This window comes from Agelaius phoeniceus, chromosome W (genome assembly GCF_051311805.1).
Source record: "Agelaius phoeniceus isolate bAgePho1 chromosome W, bAgePho1.hap1, whole genome shotgun sequence".
Taxonomy (NCBI): Eukaryota; Metazoa; Chordata; class Aves; order Passeriformes; family Icteridae; genus Agelaius; species Agelaius phoeniceus.
This window is the reverse complement of record NC_135301.1, coordinates 17,760,145-17,775,319: the sequence shown is the minus strand read 5'-3', so window position 1 is coordinate 17,775,319 and position 15,175 is coordinate 17,760,145.

Genomic DNA, 15,175 nt, shown 5'->3' with positions numbered 1-15,175 from the left:
TGAGTATTCCTACATTCTCTTACAATAGAAATCATTGAATGGGCTGATGCATAGCAGGGAAATGAAAATTGTACCACCATTATTTAATTGCAATTGCATCACAGCTATACATTGCTAAAACAGTTACTAAGAATGTACTTTATTCATGCTTTACACAGTAGTATCTTTATCTTACAGTGCTTCCTCATATTTTTGCTGCCTTCTGCAAACATCTCTTCCTTATATATTTCCTTCTTTCACCAGATACTGAAGGATGCCAGCAAGAATGCCTGGAGGGACTTCCACCGTGAGGCAGAGCTGCTGATTAACTTGCAACATGAGCATATCATCAAGTTCTATGGTGTCTGTGTCGAGGGTGATCCACTCATGATGGTCTTCGAGTATATGAACAATGGAGATCTTAACAAATTCCTCAGGTAAATCCACCAATATGTGTCATGTTGGAGAGTCAGAAGTGGGCAGAGAAGGTAGGCATGACTAGAACTTAATGTTAAATTAACAGTTCTCACTGAAAAATACAGAGACCTAAGTGCGAAAATCTGTGCAACACTGCTGATTTGTCTTATGTACTGTTATGTGGGCCTTACTGTTTCTTTACCTATTTGGAAGTACTCAATTTTTACACTTTCCACCAAAAGAATGATAATCAAAGGATAAACTCTATTTTATCATATTCTGAAATGTTTGCTTATAAAACTTGCAGTAGCAATGACTTCCTTGTCTCTTTTCTACTGGCACTTGAGAAGATCCCACTCGACAACTGTCCTGGGTTGTAAGAAGTGTATTCTATTTCCCATCTGTTAGAGGTAGAGCAGTTATCCTCTGTTAATTGGGTAGTTTATCTCCTTCACAGCCAATCCTCCCTCTGGGGAGATATCTTCTGTTAATGGGCCATTGAATCTCACTACATGGCTGATAAAATTACTTCATCCCATTGTGAGAAGCTCCGCTCAGGGGAAGGAGCCAAGCATTCCTACCTGGATATAATCTGAGATTTGGAACACCACAAGCAGCCTTTCCCCACTGGATTCCAAGAGGAGCAGCTTTCTTTTCCACTGGATTCCCAGAGGAAGACCAGGCCCATCTACACCACCACTGGACTTTCAGAGGAAACCTACACCCTTCTACCAGATCACTGCTTCAACAGAACCACACCTGTCACTCCAGGAGGACTGCAGCCACCATTCAATTGGACTGCTACCAACACCCTGACTAACAGGGTGTCAGGTCATATTCTGACTCTGTCAGTGTTTGTGGGTTTTCTTTGTTTGTACTATTGCATTTGTATTTTTAATTTTCCTAGTAAAGAACTGTTATTCCTATTCCCATATCTTTGCCTGAGAGCCTCTTAATTTCAAAATTATAATAATTTGGAGGGAGGGGGTTTACATTTTCCATTTCAAGGAAGGTTCCTGCCTTCCTTAGCAGACACCTGTCTTTTCAAAGACAGCAACCTATCTCTGTCTGTAGATGTCGAAAACATTTGAGAATCTACCTCTCTGAGTGTTTTGAAAGGATACCATTAATCTGCTGCAAGAAAACTTTTAGCCATGGAAATTTCAGTGCAATGTGAATTACTACATTTTGGGAGGTAGTTTGGGGCTTTTTAAAAAAAGCTATTCAGAAATGCACATCTGAAATTGAAATTTGGTGGTGAAACAGTCCTAAATAGATGATACTTAACATTCACAAGAATAGATAACTTATGAACCAGTAAGTTATGCCCAGTGGCCTCATGCATGTACAATTGCTTCTAGCTTAAACTTGTTGACACAAAAATAAAGAGTTAAGAGGCAATGTTAGCACTTACATAAAACATTTGCATAAGGGACTGTTGATTCAACATCTCCTGTACTGTTTCCATCAAAGGGCATGTGCTGGCTTTGCCTGGGACACGGAGGTGATTCTATGTCACCTCATGTCATTGCCAGTGGCAGGGAAAAGGGACTCTCTTCTGGGAAAAAAGGGGTTCCTCCCAGGTGAGTAAATGTATCAGGGGGAGCCATCTGGTATTGTCTATTGTCAGAGGCCATTTTTGTGTGCATAGTTTCTTTTCTTGTACCCTCTGTCATTAGTATTCTTGCTGTTACTGTTCTTTTTTTTATCTAATATCTGTTTCCAGTAAATTATTCTTATCTTGACCTGTGATCTTTTCCTTATGTGCCTCCAATTCTCTTCTCCATCTCCCCACAGAATGGGGGATGGGTGTGGGGGGGGATGCAGGGGAAAGGGGAGAGCAGGAAACTGAGAAGGGAGAGTGGGTGAATGAGACAAAGTGGCATGTGGGTTTTAGAGTCTCGGTGGGGGCACTGAATAGGGGAAAACCATTCCTAAACCAGGACAGCCTCATTTGGCACCCAATGTGTGACTTGAAGGGCTGAAATAATAACAGATCTGCCCAGAGTGGGTTAGAAACAAATTTGATCCAAACATTTGTTGTATTATGTCTGGAGCCACTGGTCACAATGTTGCTTGGTGTGTTCATGTGGGTGTGGCACCTACCCCTGTATATATTCCCACATGTGCTCCTTGTGGTGCTCTTTCTTAGAGTAGGGAGAGGGTTCAGGATTGATTTGTTGCTGTACAGTGGGACATCAGTTTATGATATGATAACATCAAGGGCAAAGAGGGTCATTTGGGATGTGTATTGTGTTGCACTCCTACCCTTAACTGGAGCACTACATTTGGGACTCCATTAATAATCATACCCAGCCTGAGGGAAGAACAGAAGAAGATGATTTTCCCCAGCTTTTCCCCCTTTTCCTCCTTCAGGCTTGTTAAAACACCTTTTGAGAATTCTGAACTCCTTTTGGATGTTATGGAAAGCATGTTCTTGTTGCTAGGTTTGCTAGGTCCCCTCATTGTGGCCCACACCATGTTTAGAGGCAAGAAAGAGATTTCTAGGGAGGTTGTTCAGAGATCTTCACTGAGGGTGGATAGTCATGAGTGGTATGGAATGTGGGAGAAAATGAGCCAGCTTTTGAAAGACCATTATGCTGCAAAGGTTTGGAAGTTCAACCCTGAACAACTACAGGACCTTGATAAAGTGCCAGAAGATTTAAATGAAAAATGCTGTGGCAGTTCCAGAGGGGTACAAAGTTATGCAACAACAAGCTATTGAACAAATCAAACAGAAGATTGTTCATGCAATAGCCCTTGGGACAGTCAGGACAGAGCAGGATGTAAAAAAGGTGCTCTATGCTGCAGCCGGAGAGAATGGTCCATCCTGGAGCCTCTAGCAAAAAGTATCCAGGGAGACTCTAGGATGACCCCTGGGGTTATGAGGTCAGAGATACAAAGGACATGAGGGCTCTTACACCCAGTGTTGGTTTTGAATGGCCTGGTTTTTGGTAGCAGGGGTCCACAAAGGTGGCTTCTGTGAGAAGCTGCTAGAAGCTTCCATAATGTCTGGCAGAGCCAATCCCTGATGGCTCTGTAGATGGACATGCCACTGACCAAGCCTGGGCCAATTAGAGATTATGGTAATGCCTCTGTGATAACATATTCAAGAAGAAGACAAAACAAAGGTGGACACACAATTTTGATTCCAGCTAGAGAAGAGGAGGAGATAAGAACACATCAGGGAAACAACATGGTGACACCAGGTCAGTGAAGAAGAAGGCGGAGGAGGTGCTCCAGGCACCAGAGCCAAGGTTCCTCTGCAGGATGCGGTGAGGACCATGGTGAAGCAGGTTGTCCCCCTGCAGCCCATAGGGATCCACAGAGGATGCAGAGATCCACTGGCAATCTGTGGGGGAGGTGCCCATGCGGGACTGGGTGGATGCCTGGAGGAGGCTATGATCCAGTGGGAGACCCGGTGGAGAGAGGGGCCCCTGCTTACAGACTGGAGCAGCCTGTCTTTGGACAACTGCACCCTGTGGAAGAGTGACCCACACTGCAGCAGTTTTGGAAGGACTGCTGCTCGTGAGATTGGAAACACACTGGAGAAGTTCGCAGAGAACTGTCTCTGGTAGGAAGGCACTCCACGGTGTAGCAGGGGAAGTACTCCTCTTCTTGAGCAGCGGAAGAAAACCTCGGGTGACAAACTGAACAAAACCCTCACACCCTGTCTCCCGTGCTGTCGGTGGGAAGGAAGGAGGGGCTGGGGGAAGAAAAGGTGTTTTAAGGGCTTATTTTACTTCCCAATATCGTCCTCTGATTTTGTTAGTAATACATTTACTTTGTACTTTTAAGTTGAGTCTGTTTTGCCCTTGGAGTGTTTTCTTCTGGTCCTTATTTCAACTCATGAATCCTTTGGTAAATTTTTCCCTCCTCTGTCCAGCTGTAGAAGGGAAGGGTGAGTGAGTGGCTTTCATGGGTGCCTGGCATCTGGCCAGTGTCAAACCATGACACACCCCAACTGAAAAGGAGATAGTGGCACCTTATGAAGGAGTTCAAGCTGCTTCAGAAGTGATTGACACCAAAGCACAGCTTCTCTTTGTCAGGATCCAATCACTGAGGTTCTTAGAAATGCCCCTGCCCCAATTAAGGTGCAAATGAGACCATATGCCAGTGACAATTTTATGGGTTTTATTTGATAGTAAATATGGGGGAGAGAGAGAGAAAGAAAGAAATAGGAAATAGGTGGGGGGACAGAAAGAGAGTAACAGGGACAGAATACTGAAAATATCACCACTCAATGGATCCCAATGTTATTCTGTTGATCATCTACAGCTGGTCTTCTTGGTGGTGAAGGTCCCCCAAAAAAGCATAGAATCTGGTGCGTTAATATACGCTCACACCGGGTAGGAAAATCCAGGCACCTCCCGGGGGGGGGGGAAGTTTGCTATTTTCTCTTACAACAGACTCTGGGTTTGTTGCATCATGTGCAGTCCTGTGGTACGAGGCTTCAGGAAAGACTCTGGGGGACACTTCAAGGGGCCTTTGATGGATTAAGGCACACCCTCAGCTGCCTCTTGTAAAGCTGATCTCTCGGGGCCTTTTGGGTCTGATCCAGCTAGCTTTGGACCCTGGCCCCTTGCAGCCTTTCAAGGACAAAAGTAAAAGATTCAAGGTGCTCTTTCCTCTTGGGACCAGAGTCCCACTTTATTCCTTGATAGGAGCCACCTGGGGATCAAGGCAACGGCCCTGGGGGGAAAGAGAGCTGAGGGTTTCCTCCCAGGCGATTTTAAGCCCAGGGGAAGGGGGGCGGAGGAAAATGGCCACAGCCAATGGGATATATGTGAGGGGAGGGGCAAGGGGAGGAGTAAACCAAGAAGAAACCACCACCACTGGGGCTTATGGGAGAGGGGAGCATGGGACAAACCATGTGATAAAAACCATGTGATACACACATACTATGCAGTGCAAAAATACCAAACCCCAGTTCAAAACAACAACTAAATAAACTATTTAGTGCAATACAACAGCCTCTCACGTGAATGTCCCATGGATGTGGCCTTCCCAGGGTTGGGGGCCTCCATAGCCAGTTTGTGTAAGGGAGGATGGGTTCACTGCCCCTGAGCAGAGGTTATGTATGGCACACCGAAACTTCCTCACCCAACCTTGGCCTGGGGGGAAATTACGCAAACCTGCTCCCAGCAAATGGGTCTGTGGGCTATGGCCTACCCTACCCCGAAGCAACCCAAAGATGATTCTTAGCATGGCTGCTGGGTTTGGGTCACATTCTTTTCCTTGTTTACTTGTTTGCTTCAGGTGATTGAAGAATGGGTTTCCCTTTATCTAATCTCAACAGTTTGACTTTTAAGTCCAAAGTCCCAGTCAGGCATTCTTCAGGGAGGCTTCTTTGGTTGTAGCTTCTTCATACAGTTTTTATTATAATGAACAAAACTTTATATCAATGTTTGAGGCATGAACTATTTCAGTCTCTGACACTCCTGACTGCCAGTGCTGGGCTGGGTGTGTGTGCAAAGGGAAAATCCCTGCCACACATGCCATTGATGCTACTTGGAGTAAGAAGGTCGCACTGATCCCACAGTGAGCTCACAGAGGAAACCACAATTGCCCAGGAATCTTGGAAGTCTCCATGAATTGGCACAAATTATCATCAGAAGAAGAGGAGAAAAGGGTGATGTGCTGAGAGGGTTCCATCCTCTAATCAATTACCTGATAATGCAAAGTGATATGGTCTCTTCACTTATGATTCCTGCTGTATCATAGGGATACATCAAACATGGAAAGCTGCTGTATGGAGTCCTACACGGCAAGCCACAGAAGTTGTTGAGGGACAAGGTGGATCAAGTTTGGTTGCAGAGCTGAAAGCCATCCAGCTGGCTTTCGATATTACTGAATGAGAGAAATGGCCAATGCTCTACCTCTGCAATGACTTGTGTATGGTTACAAATGCTCTGTGGTGGTGTGTCTTGGTTTGAAAGACAGGTGCCTACCAAGGGAGGCAGGAACCTCCCTTGGAATGAAAAATATGACCCCCCCATTCCCTCTAAATCATAACTTTGAAATTAAGGGGCTTTCAGGCAAATATATGGGAAAATGAGTAACTGTTCTTTATTTGTATGTATATGTATAACAAGATAAACAAACAGCAACAACAGCAGCAACAACAAACAAAACCAGAAACCCAACAACAGCCTTCTCTTGTCTGTCGAGTACCTTCCCCTTGGTGTAGTGTCGAGTTATGAGTAGGTCTTGGGTCTTCAAAAAGACAGGAGCAGTTGCTGGTTGTTGTAAAGTTGTTCATTGCATGAGTACACCAGCCTCGAAGGTGAAGAATTCAGAGTATTAAAGTCCGTGTTAAAAGCTTTCTGGCATAGAGTCCCGATGTTCCGAGCAGAAGCAGCAGAAGCAGTAGCAGCTAGCAGAAGCTACTACCACTTTTTTTTTGTACCCCAATACAGTGGGATTTTATTAATAAATTATCCAATCAGCTAAAAACACAATTTTAAAACATTCTTTCTACACCTATCCAAGCTTAATTCTAATGTGCAAAAGTAGTGTCAGTTCTTGCACAAAATCTACGCATATAGTTCTATCTGTTCACACAAAGAGTTTTATCTGTTCTACCTAGAAATACAAGCACTATTTTACTATGTTTTCTTTATGTCTGGAGTGAAGTTAATATTGTGAAAGGTGACACTACTGAACTTTAAACTAGGCTTTAGGGCTTTTTACTAGCTAACACAGTCTCTTAAAGCACTTACGATATATTTCTACTTACTTAAAACTAAAACTTACACTCCTACTTCATGTCTGTGTGGCTTAATATATTTCAGTTTCTCTAAAGATTCCAATTAAATCCCTGCATTCCTTTCTCTCTCTGAGGGGCTCAGAGAGGCTTCTATTTCAGGCATTCCAACAGTGTAGTTACAGTCACAGCCAGTAGGGATGTTGTTGGCTCCCGGAAAGGCAGTTGCGATGATTCCCCCGCGGCTACAGGGGGTGCTGTGGCGCAAGCTCAGCCACCTCATTCACTTGGGTAATAGTGGGTGCAGAGAAATGAGCAGAAGCCTTGGAAGCAGCAAGCAGGAATGGCAGAGACCAGCAGACTGCAGAGTGGCAAACAAAATGTAACAAAAACTCCAGAGCCATAGCAGGATGTGTGGGGTGTCCCAGCAGGCACAGGGTGCTGAGTTACAGTGTAGCGAAGAACCCAGAGCAGTGGCAGAAAAACAGTGGGGCTGGGCAGCAGCAGCCAGGCCCCCAAATGCAGCCAGGAGTGGCTCCTGCGAAGGGCAAGGGGCTTGAGGTCCTAGGTTTTCCCCTGAGGCACACAAGTAGATAGAGAGGGTCCTTTTCAGTGAGATAGGGTGTTAATAAGGTCCCAGTGCAATGGCCGCCCTTATGAGCAAAGGCTCACTTATGGAAAGGAAGAAGCAGTACAGGAGCTGGACTCTGACATTGCAAGAAATTCTCCCCGCAGTAGCAGCAGCTTGACCGTTGCCCCCCATCCTGAGAGCGAGAGAGCTAGCAGCTAAGCCCAACCCCTCACCTCCCAGCCAAAATCTCCTGGTATCTCTGTCCTTCCCAAAACAAAGCACCTCAGGTAGGAGAGTAGCCAGCTGCCCCCTTCCCCCATCTTGGCCATTTCTTTTGCCTCTTAAGTATTGATATTTATCATATCTCAGCAACAAATGCAACAAAATTACCTGAGAGAAAGAAAAAAATTGAGAAATTCTAACCTCCAACAGGGTGGCTAGATTGACAGAAAAAGACCAATTCACAGTGTAGAGGGAAACCCATCTAGGCTGCTGAATGCAGCAAGTCATTACTGCCTGGGTAGAGAAGTTGGCTGTAAAATACGCCATGTAAATGCACACGTACCCAAGAGTTGGGCTAGTGAAGAGCATTGCAACAACAAACAGGTGGGTTGGGCTGACAAGATTGAAGTGTCTAAGGTGGATCTGGACTGGCAACATAAGGGTGAACTATTTCTGGCTTGGTGGGCCCATGATGCCTCAGGTCATCAGGGAAGAGATGCAACAAACAGATGGACTCGTGACCAAGAGGTGAACTTAACCATGGACACTATCTTCCAGGTTATCCATAACTGTGAAACATGTACTGCAATCAAGCAGGACAAATGGGTACAGTCTCAGTGGTATGGGGTATGATGGTCAAAATATAAATATGGGGAGGCCTGGCAGATCGATTACATCACACTGCCACAAACCCACCAAGGCAAGTGCTGCATGCTGACAGTGGTGGAAAAAACCACTGGATGTCTTGAGACTTTCCTGGGCCTCATACCACTGCCTGGAACACCATCTTGGGCCTTGAAAAGCAAGTCCTGTGGAGACATGGCATCCCTGAAAGAACTGAGTCAGACAATGGGACTCATTTCAAAAACAGCCTCATAGACACCTGAGCCAGAGAGCTGGGGATTGAGTGGGTGTATCATATTCCTTATCATGCACCAGCCTCTGGGAAAATTGAACGATACAATGGACTGTTGAAAAGCACATTGAATGCAATGAGTGGTGGGATATTCAAACACTGGGATCTTCATTTAGTGAAGGCCATCAGGTTAGTTAACCCTTGAGGCTCTACCAATTGAGCTGGCCCTGCCCAATCAAAACCCCCACGTATCATAGAAGGGGATAAAGTCTCCATGGTGCATATGAGGTACATGTTTGGATTAGTCCTGCCTCAAGAAAAGGCAAAACCATCAGTGGGATTGTTTTTGCACAATGACCTAGTGTCCCGTCCCACTGTAAAAGGGGAGTCAGGGAGGATTCTTTTTGCTAGATTTCTCAGATGAAAATAAACAGCAAATGTGGCAATATTATATGTGAGAACTGTTTATTGATAAAGAAAGATAAGTGTTACTACCAAATGGGGGATAGAAAAAGGAACCAAAGAGGGAAAAAGATAAACAGAGAGAAACAGAAGACAGGGACAGATTGTTACTGCTGTGTCCCGGGCACCCAGTTAGCATCAACTTGACAGATGGAGTGTGTGTGCTGCGAGCAGCGACAAGCCTGTGCAGCTCTCATAAGCGACTGGGCGCGACTTCCAAGCAGCAGTGGCAGTGTGAACAATGGCTGTGAGCTGGCTGCTGCGGGCTGGCTGCTTCAGGTTGGCTGCTGAAGGCAACATGGGAAACATGGTGATGGTGATGGCTGCAGGCTGGGGGCAGGCAGCATCTGCTCCATCAGGGAAACAGCAGAACACTCAGTTGTCGCAGCAATCTGCCTTGGGGAAGCAGTGAAGCAGGGCAGGAGAGGTGTGGACAGGGAAGCAGGACCACAGGGAAGAAAAGGTGAGGGGGGGGAAGAAGGCCAAGCTGACCCTCTGGGAGAGCCCCTGTTCCCCCCAAGAAACCCACAGAAAAATGGCCCTGTTATGTCACAGTTCACTGCTTTTATGTGCTATGGCTCCTCCCACAGCCCGATTTCCTGGCCATTTTTTCCTGAGCATCTGGGGCTCTGGTCCACCAGCCAGTGGGGGGGCCGCTTGCAGCCTGATCGTGGAAGCTTTCTCTCCCCTGATTGGCTGCTAGGCGAAGTCTCCCTGGGGATAGGGCTCCTAGCACATGTACAGTCCTCTATAGTAATTTTTCATCTCATATATAACATGTTGAGGCATAAATAAAAATCAGATTGGTCCCTCTCACCTAGGTGCACTTGGTGAGTAATGCAGAGGGATGGGAAAACATGATGTGTACCTCAAGGGGATTTGATTTTTGGGTGAGAACAGTCTGAAATGTTGAATTGTATAATATTAGTCACTGAATGACTCTGCCACTGTATGTCATAACTCCCATGGACAATGATGATGGGCTGCTCCAGATACACCAGTCATGAGCTTCTAATGCAGCTTACAGTCAGGCAACAGCACACCAGCCCTCATTCCCTGGAAGACATCTAAGATGGATAGAATCTACAGTCATGGACTAAATGAACTCAATAGATGTCTTGGAGGGATGGCCATTGACTATGGAAATGATAGTCGTGCTTGTGTATATATGTACATATATATGTGTGTGTATATATATCTATATATTTTAAAGGTGTAGGATCTGGGCATGAGGAAGAGGATATAGAAGAAGGGGTGGATAATGTCCTGATTCCAGCCAGGACAGGATTAACTGGGACAGGGAAGGGGTCCCTTCCAGGTTGCATAGCATGGCAGAGGGAACGGTTGGGTATTGCCCCTCTGCCCGCAGAGCTGGCTTTGCCCCCAAGCAAGGCAGCATGGACTGGATAGCTCAGTCCCTCCTGGGGACAGTGTCCAAATTCCCAGGCCGCTCGTAGCCATGGCTACCTTAAGCAAGCTTAGTGGATTTCAGCTCTTTAGTGATTATCAGCTCTTAGGATTTCCAGCTCTTTGCTTGCTTGCTAAGGCGCCTGGTAGGCTAGAGGGGAAGCAGATGAGAGAGGAGAAGAAAAAATCGTCCTGGGGTTTCACACTGATGGTTTTATTGAGGGGTCTGGGAAGGGCTCCAGCGATGGTTCTTCTTCTGCCGAATGGGCTAAAACAGCCCCTTTTTATAGGGTACAAAGGGATCCAAACTTGTCCAGTAGTAGGGGTTAGGGGAAAGTTACCTATGGGGTTACAGAGATAAGCTAGGGTCCGAGAGGCAGAAGACAGGAGCTTATTTTGCTTATTTTGCTATCTCATCATGACTCAGCAATTCCTACCGTTAAGCCTCAGCTCTCCATGGAGCCCTAGCCAATTCCATGGAGTTCCATGGAGTCTGCTACAGTTGGGTATTGTCAGTGGTTTCCTTTTTAACTGTACACTATGTCATTAGTTTTGTTGCTGTTATTGTTGGTTGTTGTATTTCATTGTTGTTTCTAGTAGATTGTTCTTATCTCAACCCATGATCTTTACCTTTTGTGCCTCCAATTCTACCCTTAACCCCTCCACTGGGGGAGGGGATAATGGGGAGTCATCGAGCAGTGTGTGGTCTGAAGGGTTTTAGTGGGAACATTAAATTGGGCAATATCATTCCTAAACCACAACAACCTCCAAAATCATTGAGTCCAACCATCAACCCAGCACCACCTCAACATTCACTAAAACATGTCTTCAAATGCCATAACCACATGTTTTTGAACACTTCTAGGGAGATATAGGACTACAGTCTCAAAGTCACACCTTATCTGTGCTTGTTCTAGCTAGCAGAGACCCATGTCGATCCAAAAGAATCTCTGTCAATGTTACCGATCATTACAGGTACTGAGGATCTAATTCACAGCCAGCAGCAAGAAGATAAGTAAGATGTATTAAAATAATACAAAAGTTTCATTAGATACTAGCTTTCTCCTCAAGATAAGTAGTAGAAGATAAAGAGTTCTAATTAAGCAGATCCAGACCTTCACGCTTGAGAAAGTCATTAAAATAAAACAACAGTGCAATGAAAATGTACAATGCTTTTCAATAGAAATTTACCTCTGAGTCCTGGTTGGGAATTTCATATCTTCCCTTTTATTCCCCCCCCCCCCCGACACAGCTACCTGTGGCAGAACAAGTGTAGTTCTTTACATTGTATTAGATGCAATCCCAGCAATGCTATGCACCATCCTTCATCTGTCACTTTGCTCAGGAAGTTCTTTCCCTGGGGCAATTTTATCATCATATTTCTAATAGGTAGTGTCAGATTCGGTCCCATAAATTTTGATTAATTTGCAGCTCTTCCAAAGTCCTATGCCCTTCCCCAAGGGAGAAATTAAGGATACACTTCAACTCTATTGATGTTACGTGGAGTCATGGGTTGGAGACAGACACACAACACAACACTATGAGTCATCAGCAAACAGCAGCAGCTTTAATATGGCTGCCCCTTTTATAGGGGCTTTGGATTTCCTGGGCTCAGAGAGTTGATAAGGATGAGACCTCTCTCCACCCAGCTCTCTGGCCAGTGGTCTATCTGCATCTAAGCTAGAACAGGGTTGGCTGAGGTCTTTGCTTGGGTTTGAATCCAACCTATCTCTGCCTTATCTGGAGACTTGTTTTCTTCTAGGTTGGTTGAGTTTAGGGGGCAGCTTCAGATCATCTGCAATGCAACATATTGATTAGAAAGGCGACTCTGAATATCCTCTTTATAGGAAGGAAGGACTTTTGACAAAAAATTAACATCAGTTCTAGGGTATTTCTTTTTAAAAGTTCGGGGCAGAGGTGATCACTGAAAGATTAGTCTGTGGGAATGGAATAAACAAAGAGGCTTCTGTAAAATCAGATGAATGGAGTGGATAAAAAGGGATATTTAGACTATTATAGGGGGTATCAAATGAGGAATAACCATCAGATAACCTGATTCATTGGCTAAGTACTGGATAGTAATGCTTGCCATAAAATGGTACATATAGGAAAGCTGATATCTGTACCCTCAAGGTACCACAATGTGACGTATGTGTGTGACACTGTTGTGACACATCAATGTCACTGGTGTAATACAGTTAAGGTAAATTAAGTACGTTATAGTGCTTTGATGGGTTTTCCAAATGCAAAATGGTTTTGTTTGCCCTAGAGTTCCCATGAGTCAGTTCATGAGCATCTCTTTCAAGGGATTGTGAGATCTTGAAAAACTCATATTTTTGAAGTTCTTTAGTTGTTCTAACAAGCCTGTGTTTTGTGTCCTCTTCCCATTGTCAAAAAATCCTGTATTGGACAGTGATATAAGGTCTCCTCGAGCCAGATCTTATAAGTTCTTGGAGATTTATATCACATCTGAGATAACTCAGCCACCTCAGATAGCATAAAATCAGCAGGATGGCTTCTGTGGCAGTGTTGGAAACAAAAAAAAGTTTTAATAAAAGGCAAAATAACAAAGCTCTTTACAGAGAAAAACCGAGTCAGGGCAAGAGGTTCTTGCACCTGGTAAAACACATCACAAAAGCAATTAGTTTCTTTGTTCTCTTCTTTTTCTAGTAAATTGCTTAGGCGGGACTTTTTGGCTTCTGTCCAATTGGCTATCCTTAAGTTTGAGGTGAAGTCCCCAAGGTCCTATGAGGTGTCTTATTACCTAATTGAGGAGAGAAACTTCTGTGCTTTTTTCCTTTTTAAGACAACAAAGGATAATTTTGTCATTCCATCAACAGGGGGCACATTCCTATAGGACAGAACTTGTCCTCAGTGGTGAAATTAGCAAAACAGTGTTGTGCTGTGTATATGAATGGAAAATTAGAATTCTAAATCTAAAATTACTGCACTTGTTTCTCTGATGGCACCTGTCTTAGGTTACAATGTAAGATGTAACTAAAACTATGTATTCTATTACCATCTATGTAATATGTTAAAAGGAGGTGGGGCAGTATTCTTTATCTCTTCCATGACTCATCCCTGATAACTCCCTCCAGGGGCTATCTTCTGCTAATGGGCCATCAAGTCTCATTGCATGACTCACAAAATTACATCATCCCATTGTGAAATGCTCCACCCAGGGGGAGGAACCAAGCATTCCTACCTGGATATAATCTGAGGTTTGAACAGCATGGGCAGCCTTACCTGCTGGATTTCCAGAGGATAAGAGCTATATAACCACCACTGGACCTTCAGAGGAAGACCAGACCCTTCTACAGGATCACTGCTTCAACAGAACCACATCTATTACTTCAACAGGACTGCAGCCACCATTTAATTGGACTGCTACCACCACCCTGACTAACAGGGTGTCAGGTTGTATCCTGACTCTGTCATTTTAAGCCAGTGTTTTCTGCCTTTATTTTTATTTTCCTATGAAATTGTAGTTCTGACTTGGAATCTCCGGCTAGTTTGTTTTTAAACTAGTACAGTGCCTGAGAAAAAAGTTAGCTAGGAAGTTACTGGAACAGAATAGGAGAAAGGTGGTGGTTTAGGATGGAGATATATTGTTATAAACTACCTGCCTTATTTTCTTAAGCAATTTTACCCATTGTGTAACATTTTTTAAATCGCCTGTCTCACCATGAAAGAAAACAGAATAGGGAAAAAATTCAAGAGGCAAATTCTCCCCTATTTCACCAATGAATTTATAGCCCTTTTTTCATTATATTTGAGTGAGACAATTTTGTGGTTTAGAGCCTACTAATGCCTTTCACTTCTCTAGCTTACAAGTGGCCAGTTACCTCCTTGGCTTGTATTTTGGTGCACAACACATGGACCAGATGCAGTACTGATGGCAGAAGGCAACCATCCTGCTGAGCTGACTCAGTCTCAGATGATTCACATTGCCCAGCAAATTGCAGCTGGTATGGTTTACTTGGCATCACAGCACTTCATGCATTGGGATCTTGCTTCCCAGAATTGCCTGGTTGCTGAGAACCAGCTAGTTAAGATTGGGGATTTTGGGATGTCTAGATCTGTGTACAGCAAAGACTACTATAGGGTAAGGGAACTGCTATAATCAGTAATAATGGAGATTTTGTTCAGTCATTTTATTGCATTCATGTGACTGATTCTACTTTTACACTGGACAATCTCTGTGAGATGATTTAGGGGCTGGCATACGGAGAAGCTGGTTCTGAGTAAACACTAATGGTATTTAACTCAATTTGGTATTAGTTTTGGTAAATTTGAAGTGAGTTAATCAGAATAAGATTGGCATGTCCTGTTGTTTATATGTGTTAGTTTTCTCTTCTAATAATAAATCATACAACAGTCTCTGGGCAGAAATTTGGCATGTTTGGCTGTAGTAAAGAAGCAGCAGATAAAAAGGTACTCAAATTTGGCTCAACACTCAGAAGATTTAAAATATCTTCTTACACATTTCTAAAACAAATGTAAATTGTAACTTGATTATTGTATAATGTTTCAGTTTACCTAAATAGATATAATG